The following is a 16,780-nucleotide window of genomic DNA, read 5'->3' as shown; positions in this document are numbered from 1 at the left end:
TTATATGTAAACTGGGGGTCAAAAAAATCCAGACTCTTAAATACTGAGAACAAATTGGTGGTTGCAGAATGGGAAGTAGGTGGAGGGTTAGGGAAGATAGGGGGGAATAAGAGTACACTTATATGATGTGCACCAAGTAATGTATAGAATTGTTAAATCACTATATTGTCCGCCTGAAACTAACATAACTGTATGTTAATTATACTTCAATAAAAAAATATAAAAGTTAAAAAGTAAAATTTTAAAAAGGAAAAAGGATCTCTGGAGTCAGATTAGATTTTTAGTCATAAGCAGCAGAAATAGATTCTGCATGGAACAGCAAATGGCACGTATCTAACAACTTAAGGGGCTGGGCTCAAAGAACTGAAGGGCATGCAAACGGGCTGGGAAGTGGGCAGTCTGCCATGGGATCCCAGAGGGCCGGGCTGCTGGCCCCACACAGCAGCTTCCCACCGCGGGAGCCAGGTGAACCGCACAGTGCTCCAGATATTCCAGCTGAACCTATGTCCCTCTTCGCACTACATGCTCAGAGCTCAAAATCCTGGGACAGAGTGTCTGATGGGCCACATCAATAGGAGAAATTGGCCCACTTTGATTTTATGGCACAATACACAACCCTTCCATTTCACATTTCACACCCTGATGGAGCATTCCCTGAGGGACATGCAAGGCAGGAATTGGAAGCAGGGTGGTAACACTGGACAGCCTAGAGTGGCAACCTGCTGACACTGACCAATTCAAATTGTTTTGAGAATTTGAAATAATTTGCATAAGGTGATTGACAGAGTGCCTAGTACTTAAACAATTAGATCTGTGGCCTGAACAGATACATGGAAACCCATAAGGAGAGGTAAAAATAGGAACAATAACAAAATGAAATGAAATGAAATGAAATGAAATGAAATGAAGTAACATAAAACAAAACAAAATAAAACAAAATAGCAATTGTCTTCCTGGAAGGACTTGAAAGAACCATTGTAGATCTACACTTAAAAACTCTCTTTTGGGACACCTGGGTTGCTCAGTGTTTGAGCATCTGCCTTTGGCTCAGATTGTGATCCTGGGGTCCTGGGATCAAGTCCTGCATTGGGTTCCCAACAGGGAGGCTGCTTCTCCCTCTGCCTATGTCTCTGCCTCTCTCTCTCTCTGTCTGTCTCTTATGAATAAATAAATAAAATCTTTAAAAACAAAAACAAAACTCTCTCTTTTCCAGATTAAGCCACCAGTTATGAATGCAGCAGTTTCTAACACAAGGCTTCTGCAGACAGAGCCAGTTGGAGGCAGCACTTATATTGCCAAAGGACATTTAAATGGAAAACAGGACACCCTCCAGAATGACTGTGTTCTTAGGGATGCAAGTGGAACACTGGGCTCTGCTGCTCAGTCAGCACTCTGAACTAGAAGGCACACTTCACAGGCCCCCTGGGAGACTGGTCTAGGGTGGAAAGAAAAGTATAACATCACAAAAAAAGAGTTTAAAACTAAGACCTTGTTAAGAGGCCTAAGACCATGCTGTCTTCTGGATATAGTAGAAATGACACTTCAGTTACTGTTTTTACCAGAATGAAACAAAAATGGCATCCTTTTCTCTATAAGTCTCCAAATATTCAATTTATGGTTACTGTCTAGCACTTCCAAGGCCAGTTCATAGTCTGGCGCCCAGTTAGCTATAAGGATTACGTGGGAGTTTGCTAATGAGACCTCTGGGAGCCACCTGGAGGCCTGAGCTGGGGTACTCACTGAGACCCCAGGATCTGCATTTCCCCAAGGGCACCAGCCAAGGAGTCTGTGACCTGGTGTCCATACCCAAATTAGCTTTCCCTTTGCCTTGGAGAAAGCTAGCTAGGACAAGCTATATGAAAATAGGGTCTATTAGACCAAGTAAAATTTCACAGAAAACGTTAAGAAACACTGAATTACAAAACAAAATGTAGTAAATATTTAAGGAAAATATATTTAAGGAAATATTTAAGGAAACTCATTATGGACATCTCTTCCCATGAGAATAGTTGCTACATTAATTAGAAATCATTCTTGAGAGTTTAACAGTTCTCTTAAGGTAACAGGTCTCTTAAGGGCCTCAGCTAAACAATTTATTATATTGGCTCAAAGAATTGTGCCTAGTTAACAGTACTTCCAGCTACACTGTGCTGAAGCCTCACTTGGTACTTTGTGCTGTGGGCTTTAAACACCTGATTACATTTGATTCCTGATTTAACATACTACGATGTGATATTCCATTTCACAGCTGAGAAAATGGAGGCTCAGTACCTTCTTGCCCAAATCAAAGTCAAGATTCAAACCCAAGTCTGTATGACCCTAGAGTCTATTAACCTCTGTGTTGTGTTTGATAGGACCATCACAGCATTTAAAAAAGTTATTTATTTATTTATTTATTTATTTATTTATTTATTTGAGAGACCGAGAGTGAGAGAGAGTGCATGCAAGCGCCTGGGGGAGGGGAGGGGCAGAGAGAATCTTAAGTAGCTCCAAGCCTAGCACTGAGCCTGGTGCCAGGCTTGATCTCATGACCTCAAGATCATGACTTGATCCAAAATCAAGAGTCAAATGCTTAACCAACTGGGTCACCTAGATGCCCCCATCACAGCATTTTTAAAATCATTGTTTCAGGGTGCCTGGGTGGTACAACTGGTTAAGTGTCTGACTCTTGGTTTTGGCTCAGAGTTGTGAGATGAGGCTCTGTGTTCTGCATGGAGTCTGCTTAAGGTTCTCTCTCCCTCTCCCTCTGCCTCTCCTCCCCCTGGGTGCTCTCTCTATCTCTTTAAAACAAAACAAAACAAAAAAACAACAACAAAATAAAATCATTATTTCAAGTGTGATGATAATATTCTTACCTGCCATCCTTGGCATAAGCCAGATTATCAATGTTTCTCTAGGGCTTTTCCCAGGTGGGTACTGGGGCCAACTGCATGGCCTGCCACCTACCATTCCAGTGAAAACAGATTGAGTGAACACCAAAGGCAGGTCTGGCAGGAGGAAATGGCACAACACGATAATGCATACCCTTCTGCCCTGCTGTCAGGAGCCAAAATTAAAGCGTTCTTGGTAGAGAGCAGTGAGTGAGGCATGACAAAATTATAAAAGTTCATATTTTTCATATTCTTCACCTAAGCCAGTCTACATCTAGCAATTTAACCTAAAGAAATAATTGTGGAAAAAAAAAGAAATAATTGTGGCTGTGTGCAGCAGTTTAGTTCAAAGAATGTTCATTTCTGAGTTGGTTATAACAGTGAAATTTGGAGCCAACCTAAGTATCCAACAATAGGAAATTATTGAAATAAATTCTAGTACTTGCACATCACAGGACATGCTGCAGCCATTTAAAAAGCTGCTTTGGGATAATATTCAACCATATGGAATTGCTCACAACATGTTGCAATATATAAAAAGACCAAAAATGTTATAAAGAATTGTGTGAAGTGTGATCCCATTTTCACAGCATGAATTTTTTTTTGCAAAAGGAAATAATAACATTTTAAGTGCTTAATTTTTATTATCCTTTTTTCTTGCTGCTTTGTTTCCATGATAACTATGTTTTACCTTTTTACCTTTGTAGATAGAAAAAAATTATAACTTCGTTCAAACAAAAAATATGAGGGTAACAGACAACTTCAAGGGATTTGGTTAATACATGTGTATAAAGCCACTAGTCCTCCATTAGCCCCTCTGGCAATCTTCCAGACGTCTGCCTTCTGACTGGCTCAGCACCCTAGATCATGCCAGGGATTCACACCATTCTAAACAGGGGTGTCTCAGAGCCTTCCAGCAGATGCAAAAATCTCTATAGGCCATTTCGGTTATGTTATAGAAGTCTGGTTTCCCTGCTTGCAATCACAGGGGGTTCTCAATTCATGTGCTTCTGAATCTCTCCAACCCAGGCTGAGCCCATGGATCCTTCAGTTTTTTTAGGAGAAATCAGAGAGGAAGTTAAAGGGTCACAAAAGCAGGAGGGATTCCCACCTATAGGAAAAGAAATGAACACACCCTATGGTTTGCTACGGTCCTGGCAGCAGGTCTGCAGCAGCCTCATACTTGGACCAGCTGGACCTTATAAGCCTCAGTCAGTCATGTGTGCCAGGTACCCTTGTCATTCCTACAGATACCATATTGGTCTGCCTTCCCAGGGACCCTCTTCTAGTGGGGGAGATGAGCAGTCAGAGGACCACTCCTGGTTGGTGTTAATGAGGTGCAGTACCCCCAGAAGCATTGAAGAAGGACCCCTAGCCCACATTTGGAGGCTCAGGGAAGTATTCCAAAGAAGGTGATGTTCAGCATTGACAGAGAAGAGAATTAGGAAGGGGGCCCTTTACACATCCTTATAGAAGGTATAGGATAATGTTCTTAATTTGCATTGAGTCATTTGAAGTGATTCTGCAGGCATTTGCCAAATAAGTGGGTTCTGGGAGCTCTGAGTCTGGTCATGGGGCCCTAAAGCCTTAGTCAGGTGACCAGAAAAAGCTGAGAAGAACCAGGAGGGGGTCCATAAGCCCAATGGTGGGGGAGAAGGCAAACAAACTCAAAGGTAGACATCAGGTCCAACCAAGCTTCCATCTTAATAGGGTTGGGCAGAGAGGGAGAATGGAGGTGTGTGTGGAGAGGATAGAGCAGAGCAGGGGCAGCAGAGGCCCAGAGGCATGCAGCTTGGAGCAAGGCCCCCAGGGGGAGCTCAAGGGAGCTGTTGCTTTCAGCTCTCTCCACTGTGACTGTTGCTTTGAGCTTGGTGCCAGTAGAAAGACATGTTAGGGAACCAACTAGAGAAAAGAGGGACAAGAATAGAAGGAGTGGTATTTGACATTAAACCTAACAGGGGAGACAGAGTGTACACTTAACAAAGAAGGGCCGGTAACAAGAGTCAAAGACCCCCCTACTTAGTTAGCAGTTAAGGAGACCCACACCACCCTGTGGTTTCCCCAAGGTCAGCTATGCACCTCCCCGCCCTCCTGATGGCCTGCCCCAATCCATGGACCCTTCCCAACTTGGACCCCTTTTCCTGGTGACATGGTTCCTCCCCGCTGTATCTGGCATCCACCAGCATGAGGTAACTTTCCCCAAGCACCCAACTGAGAAGACCCTCCCACCCCCGCCCCTGCACTATGCTCTCTCTCACACTGGCTCCTTTCCATGTGTCCACAGTGGTCATCCCTCCTGAAAATGGTCTTCTTGCTGCATTCATTTTTTTCTCTCCCACTGTGCACTGAGGACAGGACCCTGTCATGTTCATCACCATTATCTAGCCCTTAGTGTGGCTTGATAAAAAACTGCTGAATGAATGTTTGAATTAATTATAGACGAATGAATGGTGATTGTATCTGGGGGAAAGAAAATAAGCTCCAGAATCAGACACAGACAGGCCCAGGATTGAACCTAAGTCTACCACTTATGCATGGAGTAATCTCTGAGCCCAGGGTCCCAATCTGTGTCAGAATTGTGGATTTGCAAAGTGCATCATGTAGAATAAGTTGTTCTAAAAGGTAGATATTTAATTTTACTACTATGATAAAGAATAAGGGGGAGAATTTTGCTCTTCTACCAGAGGTGGGATGGGTAAGAGTCCAGGATGAACAGCAGGCCAGCTGCATGGGTCAGGAAGGGGAGGCGGGAAGGAGAAGATGGAATGGGCTGCTCTCAGGCCCTCCAGGCCATTTTGTGGTGGGAGGAAAGGCTGAGCTGCCAGGTGCCTTAGCTCTCAAGAGCAAGCTGAGTGTGGTTTCTCTGAGCAATCCCTGGGCAGAAACCAGAGCAAACTCATGACCCACTGTCATTGCTCAGAAGCATGAATGTATCTGGGGTGGATGCTCAGAATGGGCCACATTCCCCCATCATGCCCCAGCCACAGGGCCCCATCTGTACACCTTGCTGCATAGACTGCCCCAGTAGGGGAACCTGGCTGCATGTCTTGGTGTCCTGTTGCATTTCTTTCACATGATGTAGATGACTCTTCAGATATTGCCGTTGGGTCAGGCCTGCAGAAAAAGGGAATGTTCAGCCAAACAGAAGAACACAGCCTGAAAAAATGGAGAAATAAGGAAGAAACAGCTGGGTCATGGGAAAAACAATGACTGAGCAGAGGGGGAAATGCTCATTAAGAGCTCTGACAACAAAGGGAAAGCTGCATTGGGTGGTGGGGAACTGGAGAGAGTCCAGGTCCAGGGGTGGGAGGCCTGGGGCTCCAATACAGGCTCTGTCCTTTAATTGCTGTGTGGGTTTAGGCCAATGGCTTCCCCTCTCTGGGCTTCAGTTTTCTCAATCACCACCTGTTCTCCTTCCTGCCCTCTACCATTTGCTCATTGATTCACTGATTCAACAATATTTCTCAAGCACCTACCTGGTTTGTGCCAGGGACTGCTATAAGTACTGGGGGTTCAGTAGTGAGTAAAGCTGACAAAAATGCCCACCCTCACATTTACTGCCCATAGTAAATGAAACCAGGAAAATATGCTGTATCTTAGTTCGGGATTAAGCACTAAGGAGAAAAACAAATAGGGAAGGGTGACAGAGAGACTTTTGCAAAATAGTGACTTCAGTTAAGTGTGAGTCAAGACCTAAAGAAGTAAGGGAGTGAGCCAGGATGTCATTTGGGCAAAGGAGGCTCCAGGCAGAGGGGGCAGCCAGTGGGCAGAGCTGTCTTGAATATGAAACTTTCTGATCTCCACTCCTTTCCATGCTCCCAACTAGCTTTCTGGTTTGAGCAGCTACCTAAGGGCCTCCCTGCCTCTACTCCTACACCCCTCTCTACCCCTGTCTCTACCCATGACTAAGATGACCCTTTAAAAAGTAAGTCAGACTCCCTCACTTCTCTGCTCAAAACTGGTCATGTGCTGCTACCACACTCAGAGCAAATGAAGGTCCTTTACTGTTTACTGAGCCTAGCTCTCTCCTCTTGCCTTGGTTTACTCTTTCCTAACTACTCTGGCCAGGCCACTGTTTCTGGAACACAGCAAGCAAGCTGCAGCCATAGGGGTTTTACCCGTGTCATCTACTGAGATATTCTTCCCTGATTACCCAAGTCTGGCTTCCTGACTTCATGCAGATGCCGTCCCCTTTGGAGAACCACCTCGCCAACCTATCCACACAAGCAGCCATCACCCTCTAGCCCCTCACTGTGTTTTATCTGTTTTCATAGCACTCATCACTCACATCATTTTATATATTCACAGTAATAGCTGTAATTGATCAAATGGTTATTATGCTCTAAACACCCAAGCATTAATTTATCTTTACTCGATCTCTCTGAAGATGGTATTATTAACTAGATGCTATAGGTCAATAACTTGAGACACAGAGAGGTTAAGAAATTTGCTCAAGGCTCCCAGCTGGAGAGTGTCAGGGAAGATTCAAATCCTGGAGTTTCCATTATTAACCACAACACTTTAGACCAGCACTACCCAAAACAGCTCCGTGTGATGGAAGCATTCTGAGTCTATGATGGTAGCCACTGGCCATAAGTGTCTATTGAGTGATTGAAATGTGTGTGACCAGGGAACTGAAATACTAATTTTATTTCATTTTAATTATTTTAAATTTAAATATCCACCTTTGGCTAGTAGCTACTATATTGGACAGTGGAACCCTAGAGCCTCTTAACTTGTTCTTTCTTAATGACTGTCTCCCATAGAAAGAGGAAACTTCTCTGTGCCTCAGTTTCCTTATTTTATAGTGATAGAAATACTTCATAGGACTGTTGTGAGCATGAATGTATGTATACACACACACATTATATAATTTTATTACATTACATTTCTCTATAGCTATCAATATCTATACCTATATATAGTATATAAAGGGCTTAGGACATAGCCTGACATAAAGTATATACTCAGTGCTTGTTAATTACCATAATCATCACCATCATTGTCATTCCTATTATCATTATGAGATTCCGTAAGTCCAAAGACTTTGTTCACTGGTGAATCCTATTACCTAGAACATTCTTAGCACATAGTAAGTGCTCAATAAATATTTTCTGAATGAATAAGTGAACTGAATTGACTGTGGGACTTGAATAAAAATCAATTGCCACAAACTCAAACTTTCTGAGGGTCTTGGCAGGGAATGTAAATGAATGAAGGGGAATGGTCTAAGATATTGGGGGGAGAATTGAGGACTATGGTGAACTGAAGAGAACATGCTCCAGGAAAAGACTTTCAAGGTCAAAAAATTTTCTGAGGCTGGGGGCAGCAGAGAGCACCGTGGTCCCGACAGAACACTCAAAAGGCACCCATGAGCTGCTATTTTGGAGGACTTTGCTCCTCCACAATTACAAGTGTCTGCTTTTCTTTCCCAGAGGTTCAGTTCTAGACATTCCTGTCTTGATAGGCATTCTTTGCATTGTAAAGCAATTCCAGACCCAGGGCTCAGAAAACTGTGGATGGTGCTGAATGAAGACATATTTGTTAAGAAATTAGGTAAAAAAAAAAAAAAGAGAAAGAGAAAAAGGAAGAAAGAAAGAAAGAAAGAAAGAAAGAAAGAAAGAAAGAGGAAGAAAAGAAAGAGGGAGGAGGGAGGAAGGAAGGAAGGAAGGAAGGAAGAGAGAGAAAGCAAGTAAGAAAGAACATGAGAATGGCCTGCAAAACAGGAACTTCCATCTGGGAAGTGGCAGCAATGACAAAGAAAGGATCCAGCAGAATGCCCTGTGTCTAGAAAGAAGTCTTTTTTGGACAGGATTTAAGTTCTGAGAACAGCAGCTGTAGTTGGCCTTCTGGAGCTCACGGGGGCATTCAGTTTTCATTGTTGAATAGAACAGCTGGCAAAAGGCCTCCACCATTTGAACGGCTAGTTCTTTCTCTCCCTGCTCCTATTGTGGTGTTGATGTAAGGCATTAAGTACTTGTGACGTGCTTGAATGCTATTCTAGGAATCAGCATCCCTAGTGTGAGTCACTACTGTGTGATCTTGGGCACCTCTTAGAAACTGATTAGGCCATCAGGTACTTCTAACATAAAAAGTAATACATCATTCAGTGATTCTAAATCGGAAGTGGCTCATAGGTACACTACAGCCAACACCTGTGGTTTGTTTGGCCCACATGGTTTTTAAAAAGTTACTCGATACATTATTTTTCTACGGCTGCTGTGACAAATTTTCACAAATTTAGTGACTCAAAGCAATACAAACTCATTCTTACACTTCTGGAAGTAAAATTTCTGACACAGGTCTCACTAGGCTAAAAAGAGGGCTGCGTTCTTTCCCGAAGGGTCTAGAAGAGAACCTCTCTTCCTGCTTTTCCCAGCCACCACTCACATTCCCTGGCTTGCAGCCTCCTTCCTCCATTTTCAAAACCAGAACATCATATCTCTCTGTGCCTTTTTTCCATAGTCACATCTCCATGAGCTCTTTCTTCTTCCGCTGCTCTCTGCCATTTTTAAGGACCGTTGTGATTATACTGGGCCCATGCAGATATTCTGGGATTCTGAGATTTAAAGCCCAGCTGATTAGCAACCTATATTTCTCTTTGCCATGTAACTGAACATATTCACAGATTCCAGGATTAGGACATTGATTGCATTTCTTTCTTTCTTTCTTTCTTTCTTTCTTTCTTTCTTTCTTTCTCTCTCTCTCTCTCTCTTCTTCTTTTCTTTTCTTTTCTTTCTTTTCTTTTCTTTTCTTTTCTTTCTTTTCTTTTGACATAAAATCTAGTTTTCCAGTTTCCCTTAAGTAAATATCTCCTGACTGTGACACTGGGCTCCAATTCTGCACTAGCAGGCCCTCATTACAATATGGCAACAATTAGCTTGAACAGAGCTGCTCCGTTTCCCCCAGACTTCACCCTTCCTTGTCATCTTTCTGACTAATGCCATTTATAAGTTGCCATTTGTTATTTCACGGGGCGCTACTGTTTTTTTCTACCAAGCTTTCTTCACTCACTTGCATGTCTCCCCGCTTTATCAGCCCCTGAACCTGTAGCACCTCTTCTTAATTCTCAGAAAGTTTAACTCTGTTGCTCTTGCTACATGTCTCCATCAGAAATATTACAGAGTGATGTATGCAGTTGACCCCCACCATCTCCTCAAGGGGAACCTGGTGTTTACATGCAACCTAGGGAACTCACAGCAATAGAGAACTAACTGCCCCTCTGGGCTGGTGCCTGGGGAGGGATGAGACAGACGAGTTCCCAACAGTACACAACGCCGGCAAAGATCACCATGTACGGTGTGCCAGGGACTGCACTCTGCTTGTGATTTTCTTTTGCTGGATCCTCTCAATCACTCAGTGAGGATGGATGTTATTATTTAGCTTTCCCCATCCCTTTGTGAAAACTGAGGCACAGAGAAGTTAAGTAAGTTACGCAATGTCACACAGCTGAAGAGTAAGAGCTGGGATTCAGACATGTTATTCTGACTCCAGAATCTGAGTTTTGACTCCTGTAGCTTCTGTCATTAGAGAGAATTGCATGTGCTTTCAAGCTTTTGAGAGGCTGGATTTGTGAAGAAAAGCGTACCACAGAGGTCATTCTAGCAGGTCTCCAGAATGGACTTGAGTCCTCTGAGTCCCTAGGTTCACAAGGAAACCCCTGAAAGAGAAACAAAAGCCCTGTCAGAGAATGCTATGGCTGGGGGAGTTTTGGCCTTGACTTCCTAAATCATAACCCTTACAGTCTGGGAGTACCAGATGCTTGTGGAAGGGCATGAACTCTGTAAGAGATGAACAGGGAACACTGACAGGGTGGGGGAGGAGGAGGGAAGCTTGTTATGAAAATCTAGTACTTCTGTTTGCTTTTCACACATTAAATTTAGAGCTGTGAACTTGCATAGTTTTCTAGATTTAAAAAGAGTGGCCGGGCCCTCCACATCTAGTAAGGACACGTTAAAGCAATGCTCTGAGGAGGCCCATCGAACAGCTGGGCAGTAACAGGCACTGGGCTCATGGCCATATGCTTGAACATGCCTCCACGTAAATTACAGTCTGTCTGTGGCAAATGGGATTCTGACTTCTTGCTAAATGCAAACAGAGTCAGCATTTGCCAGGACGAGTAAAGCATAGGGAACTCTGTTTGATGAGGGCAGATGAGACCTCGCAGAAGGCTGGCCAAGACACCAGTACAACGTGTGATAACTGTGAGTTGGGTGCCCACTTGCAGGAATGGCCCCAAACTATGCCTTCTGTCTTGGAATAGCTTTTAAATCACCCCTTCCACTTTTTAAAAAAAGTCCCAGTTTAGTCGATAATAGAAATGATCACCCTCCGATGGTCCTCTGTGAACACTTTTTAAGATAAATCCTCTGTATCAGGTTATTGGTATCTTTTTTTGTTTCTATCTCCAAAGAAAATGGATAGAAAATTAACCAGCTATTGAGAAGTAGCGTAGAAAGCGAGCATCACAGAGAAGCTCTAGAAATTGTCTGGGGAAAGGAGACAGATGGATGGCATCTCTATTATAGGCCAGACACAGTTCAGGCACATAACATGAGCAGCTTCATTCCTCACAAAAGTGCCTAGAGGAATGTTAAGTATTATTAGCCTTTTTAAAAGATGAAGAACCTGTAAAAAGGACTCAAGGTCAGACACCCAGTTGAGGGCACTATTGTGATTAGAGCCCAAGCCTGGAACCTCCCCACCTCCCAGTCCACAGCTACCATCTTTACCTCAGGCTGCCTCTTTTTCTTCCCCTTGACATTTTTTGGGCCAAATTGATGAGGAACAGTCCATATGTCTTGGGATAGTTATGGATTTTTTATGATGCTATGTCCTGAATATTTGTGTCAAACTCATATGTTGAAATCCTAATGCCTGATGGGATGGTATTAGAAGGCAAGGCCTTTAGGAGGTACTTTGATCGTGAGGATGGAACCCTCCAGAATGGGATTAGTGCCTTGTTGGAAGAGTTCCACAGAGCTCTTCAACCTGTCCTGCCACAAGAGGACACAGCAAGAAGGTGCTGCCTAAGACCCAGGAAGAGGGCTTCCACCTGAACACGATTATGCTGGCACCTTGCCTGTGGACATCGGGCCTCCAGAACTGTGGGAAATAAATTTATGTTTGTATATAAGCTACCCAGACTGAGAAATTTTGTTATAGCAGCAGGAACTGGACAGGCAACAGAACCCAACTCTGTGCAACAGTGTACCTTATTAGAAGAAGATGGGGTATACACATATTTATAAGGATGGTTTGAAGAACTGGCTTAAACATGAAGAAGCCAGACAACTCCAGGGAGTCTCCACAGCGGGGCGATACAGAGCTCCTCAGGGGCCCAGCTGGAGTGAGTGTGGGCAGTCCCTCTCCTCCCTTACTTCACTCTTCCCCAGCACCCCACTTCCCATCTCCCCTTCAGCCTGACCCTGCTGAGCTGCTGCCCCACGTGCATGTCTCCCTACTACTTACAGGGCACATTTGAGGGACTCAGTGAACCTGTGCCACTCACCTGGCATTAAGAATTGCCAAGCTTGTATTTTTTTTAAAGGTTTTATTTATTTATTTATTTATTTATTTGAGACACAGAGAGAGGCAGAGACACAGGCAGAGGAGAAGCAGGTTCCCTGCGGGGAGCCCGATGTGGGACTTGATCCTGGGACCCCAGGATCATGCCCTGGGCCAAAGGCACTCAACTGCTAGCCACCCAGGCATCCCGAGACAGGTCTAGTTTCAAATCCCAGATTCTATCTGTGAAGTCATGGACAGGCGCCTGTTCTCTGCAAGCCTTTCTCTGCAATCTGTAAAATGGGTATGTGTCCTCCATCACCCTTTCCCCAAGAGCACTCATAGGGCCACATGCTGTAATACACATAAGGTTCTAGCATTCCTTTCCCCCAAACCCTTGATGGTTCATGGAAGGGTTGGAGAGGCACAGCATGTGTTTTCTAGATCCTCTTCTCCCCAAGCCCGTAACCCAGTTCTTCTAAGGGACCCACTGCCTGCTCCAGGACCACGCTCATAGGAAAGCTCTGACACTCACGCACACTAAGGTGGGATGGACTGATAAAGCCCACCGGGGTGACTCTGCATTGGACAGTGTATTGGAAGATGCGCTCTGTCTGGGTCAAACACCTGGAAGGTCAGCCAGAAACTGGTGGCCAGGGCACTGATATTTTCAAGACAGGCAATGCAGCCCACATCAGGAGCTCCAGAAATTGTGAGAGCGCCACAAGCACCGAGGCCACAGGTGAGGCAAGAAAACCCAGAATGAACGTCAACAGCTTAGTGACTTGCCAAGACTGAAGGGACAAGTCATACAAGTAGAAACGGATGGAAATCCACCCAGGCCTGAGTGGACATTCCTGCTCCCCTTTTGCTAGCTGTGGGAATGTGGGTAAGAGAATTCTGGTATCTCAGCATCTGTGAAATGGGAGCATTACCATCTAGTCACAGGGCTTTTGTGCAGATCAAAAGGGCTGAGAGCTATAAGGAATTTGCTGGGCTCTCTTCTGGCAAATCTTTGGCTGCTCAGGGCATGTCCCTGCTTCCTGGGCCACTGCTCTTCCTTGGGAAGAAACAGCCAAAGTAGGCCACATCCACCTTTTCTGAGCTGTGGGTGAAACTGCTTTTGCTTTTCTTGCCCTCAGCCCACCCGTCCCCCCACCTCTGCCCTTCCCCAGCCTGCCTCAGGAGGGGGGCAGTGCCTTTTCTCTTTTATGGAGATGAAAAGCTTGCCTTCCCCTCTCCTGCCCCTGCCTACATCCCACCCACCTTTGTGGCCACTTGGGGAGTTTCCCTTGGTGGCAGAGCTATCTGGGGATAGGCTGCTGCCGTCAAAAATAGGGCAGACAAGGAAGGGAGGCTTGATAGGAAGTCCAAATAAGCACTTCCTCCCACCCACTTTCAAACTTCTGAGGTACCTCAGTTAAAAGAACAGAGAAAGAGATAGAGAGGATGAAAAATACACTTTTTTTTTTTTTAAGAATGAACTTGTCAGCTTGGAGGAAGTGGAAAATATTGCTCCTTATCGTCTCACATGTAGCAGCTGATTTCTGTTTTCCCCATGTGGATCCCGGGATGGGGGAGGTGAGGACTGTGTCCAGACTGCGGGGGGCAGGAGTCCCTCGAGGGCCATCGGGAGACTACAGCATGGCCTGAAGAAGGGCCGCTGTGGGCTGGCACCAGTGTCTCCCCTCCTTTCCTACCCCGCAGCCTCCTGGAACATGGGTGAGCAAGGCCCCTGCACCTCCCGGTGTGGGGAGGGGTGGCATGGCAAGCCTGTCCCTCCTGGCACACCTACTCTGAGGCAGCGTCACCAAAGTCTGCGTCTCAGTGCGTCACACTGGCTGTGTGGAGCTACCCTGCCCAGGGGAAGTGGTCAGGGCCCCTTCTTGGCCTTCCCGCTCCACTCTCCTGTGTGGAGGGAGCCCACTGCCATCCAGAAGGATTCCACACAGTTGGAATTGTGCATGGAGGGGAAACCGTCTTCTCCTTGTGAAGGTGACAAGTCTAGTTCTTATTTCCTTTCCAAGCAAATCCACCCAGGCCCTGAAGAAAGTTCAACAGCAATTCACTTCAGCAGTACCTCACCTCAAGTGGTACTGGCAGCCATAAAGGGTTGGTGGAGGTAAGGTTGGTGGAGGTGAGGCTGGGGTGAACCCATGAGATGGCATTTGTCTGCATTGCCCATAGCGCCCCATGTCATTGCCTTCTCTGAGCCACACGCCACTACCTCTGTCTCTCTCCCCAGACAAGACCCTCGGTGCAAATCCAATCCGAATAAGCACATCCTCTTACCCACCTTCTAGTGTCTTGGGGCCTCTCCTAGGAAGGGTAACACACTCCCCCCTCCAAAGTCGCTAATTTCCGTTCTCTCCTGGTGTCTAATGACAACTCCCCAGACACTGCCTCTCCCCTACGCGCAGAAGCTGCAGCTCCCAAGTCTCTTCTGATGAACTGCTTATCTTCCTCCCTCTCAAATTAGCTGTGAAGAAGACAGTTATCTCTCCACCTGGTTCTGCTCTGGGTTAGTGGGCAGGGAGGGGCTTCAAGCCCAGGTGGGACGGGGGGATGCAGGGGAAAACGGGGCAGATCCCCAACTCTGGGTTGCATTGTGTGGTTCCTACATCTGCTTCTTTCCCCTGAGGTAGAAAAATCTGACACATCACTGCCTGTAAGTGTCACTTTATTGTCCACAGGCTCACTGATCACACATTTAAAATTCCTACCTCGGGACCCTTTGTTCCCTATACCAGCAGGTCATTCTCACTCTGTGCTGGGACTGCTTGCCCCCTTCCTAGTCTGGAGATGATATCACAAAGCCTAAGAAGGCCTCTGCTAAGCTTTCCATCTGCTCCTTCGTGAGTCCCGGGTTTCTGCACCCAGCTGAGGGAGAGGGAGCGATGGGAGAGGGACTTACCACCCAGGCAAGGGCTATACAATGATTGCTGCACCTAACCTGCCCCTCTCTGCTCTGGTTCATGCTTGAAGCCAAGACCCAGGCCCCTTGGAGGACTGCTGGCAGCCGGCCCAGCCCTCATCGAGGCAGCGTCCCCTCTGCTGTGGGCTGTACCCAGAGGCTGCTATTATGACTCTCTGTTTTACACAAGCAGGTGGCCTGAGGCTGGGCCGGGTGAGCTGGCCTGTGCAGGATCACTATGGCCCTTCTGGCATCCTGAGCCTCCCTTGGGGACTAACTGGCTCTGCCCCCAGAACTTCTGGAACCCATGGCCAGAGACAGGAGATGTGAAATTCATGAGTGTTGGGAAATCACTGAGGACTGAGGAAGATGAAAGTCTCCAGACCCGATGCAACCCACTTCCCCTCGAGTCACCTGTTCTTGCCTGCCCAACAGCTCTTCTGAGGAATGGGCCTGTGGTTATGGGGGGGGGGGGGGCGGCACCAAAGGCCTGCCTCATAGAAAGTGCTGGATTCTCCTTGTGACTTTTCCAGATCGACAACCTCCCTTGCTCTTCACGGAAAGGAGACTGATAGAATAGGACAGAGCACAGGCCAGGAGACAAAGCTGGGTTTGAATCCTTACTCCACCTGGGTGATTTATGTAATATCTCAGAGCCTTGAGCTGGCAGAGAGGTAAAGACAGGGGCTCTGGACCCAGAAAGGATGCCAGATGAGACCTGGCTGCACGACCTATTTGCTGGGTGCAAGGCAGCAAATAGCTTTACCTCTCTGAGCCTCAGTTTTCCCTTCTGTAAAAATAGGATAAATAATAGTGCCAATAATTCTTTTAAGATTTTATTTATTTATTCATGAGAGATACAGAGAGAGAGAGAGGCGGAGACATAGGCAGAGGGAGAAGCAGGCTTCCCGGGGGGAGCCTGATATGGAACTCAATCCCAGGACCTTGGGATCAGACCTGAGCCAAAGGCAGACGCTCAACCACTGAGCCACCCAGGTGCCCCAATAGTGCCAATAATTAAATAAGACAATTAGTGGCAAGTTTTTAGCCTATTCCCTGGCACAGGAGAAAGACTCCACATGTTTTACCCGTGATGATTCTTATCTCCATCATCACTGTCATCCACATTTCTTACCTTCTGCGTCTCTCTTCTAAATGGGCTCCATGGATTGTTCATCTTGGACACATTTATAGGATAGTTCTTTCAAAGGAACCTAGTATTTAGCTATACCTTAATTCAATGTCAGTGCTTCTGTAGATATTTATTCTTCTGAGTGGGAGTGAACATCATTAAAAAAATGCTTCTCTTTATAAGCATGATCTTAAATATTCCTTTACACAGGTGCTGTGTGTTTTGTTTGCTCATGAAGTATATGACAACACACATACCCACAGGTCCAGAATGTCCTCCCTCTCATTCAACTTCCAAGTCCCCACTTAAGTCTCAGATAATTACACAACATCTTCTTTTTTAAAAAAAAAAAAAAAG

The sequence above is a fragment of the Nyctereutes procyonoides genome, unplaced genomic scaffold, assembly GCF_905146905.1.
Source record: "Nyctereutes procyonoides isolate TBG_1078 unplaced genomic scaffold, NYPRO_anot_genome, whole genome shotgun sequence".
Lineage (NCBI taxonomy): Eukaryota > Metazoa > Chordata > Mammalia > Carnivora > Canidae > Nyctereutes > Nyctereutes procyonoides.
The sequence above is the reverse complement of the archived record's forward strand: the minus strand, read 5'-3'. Positions refer to the sequence as shown.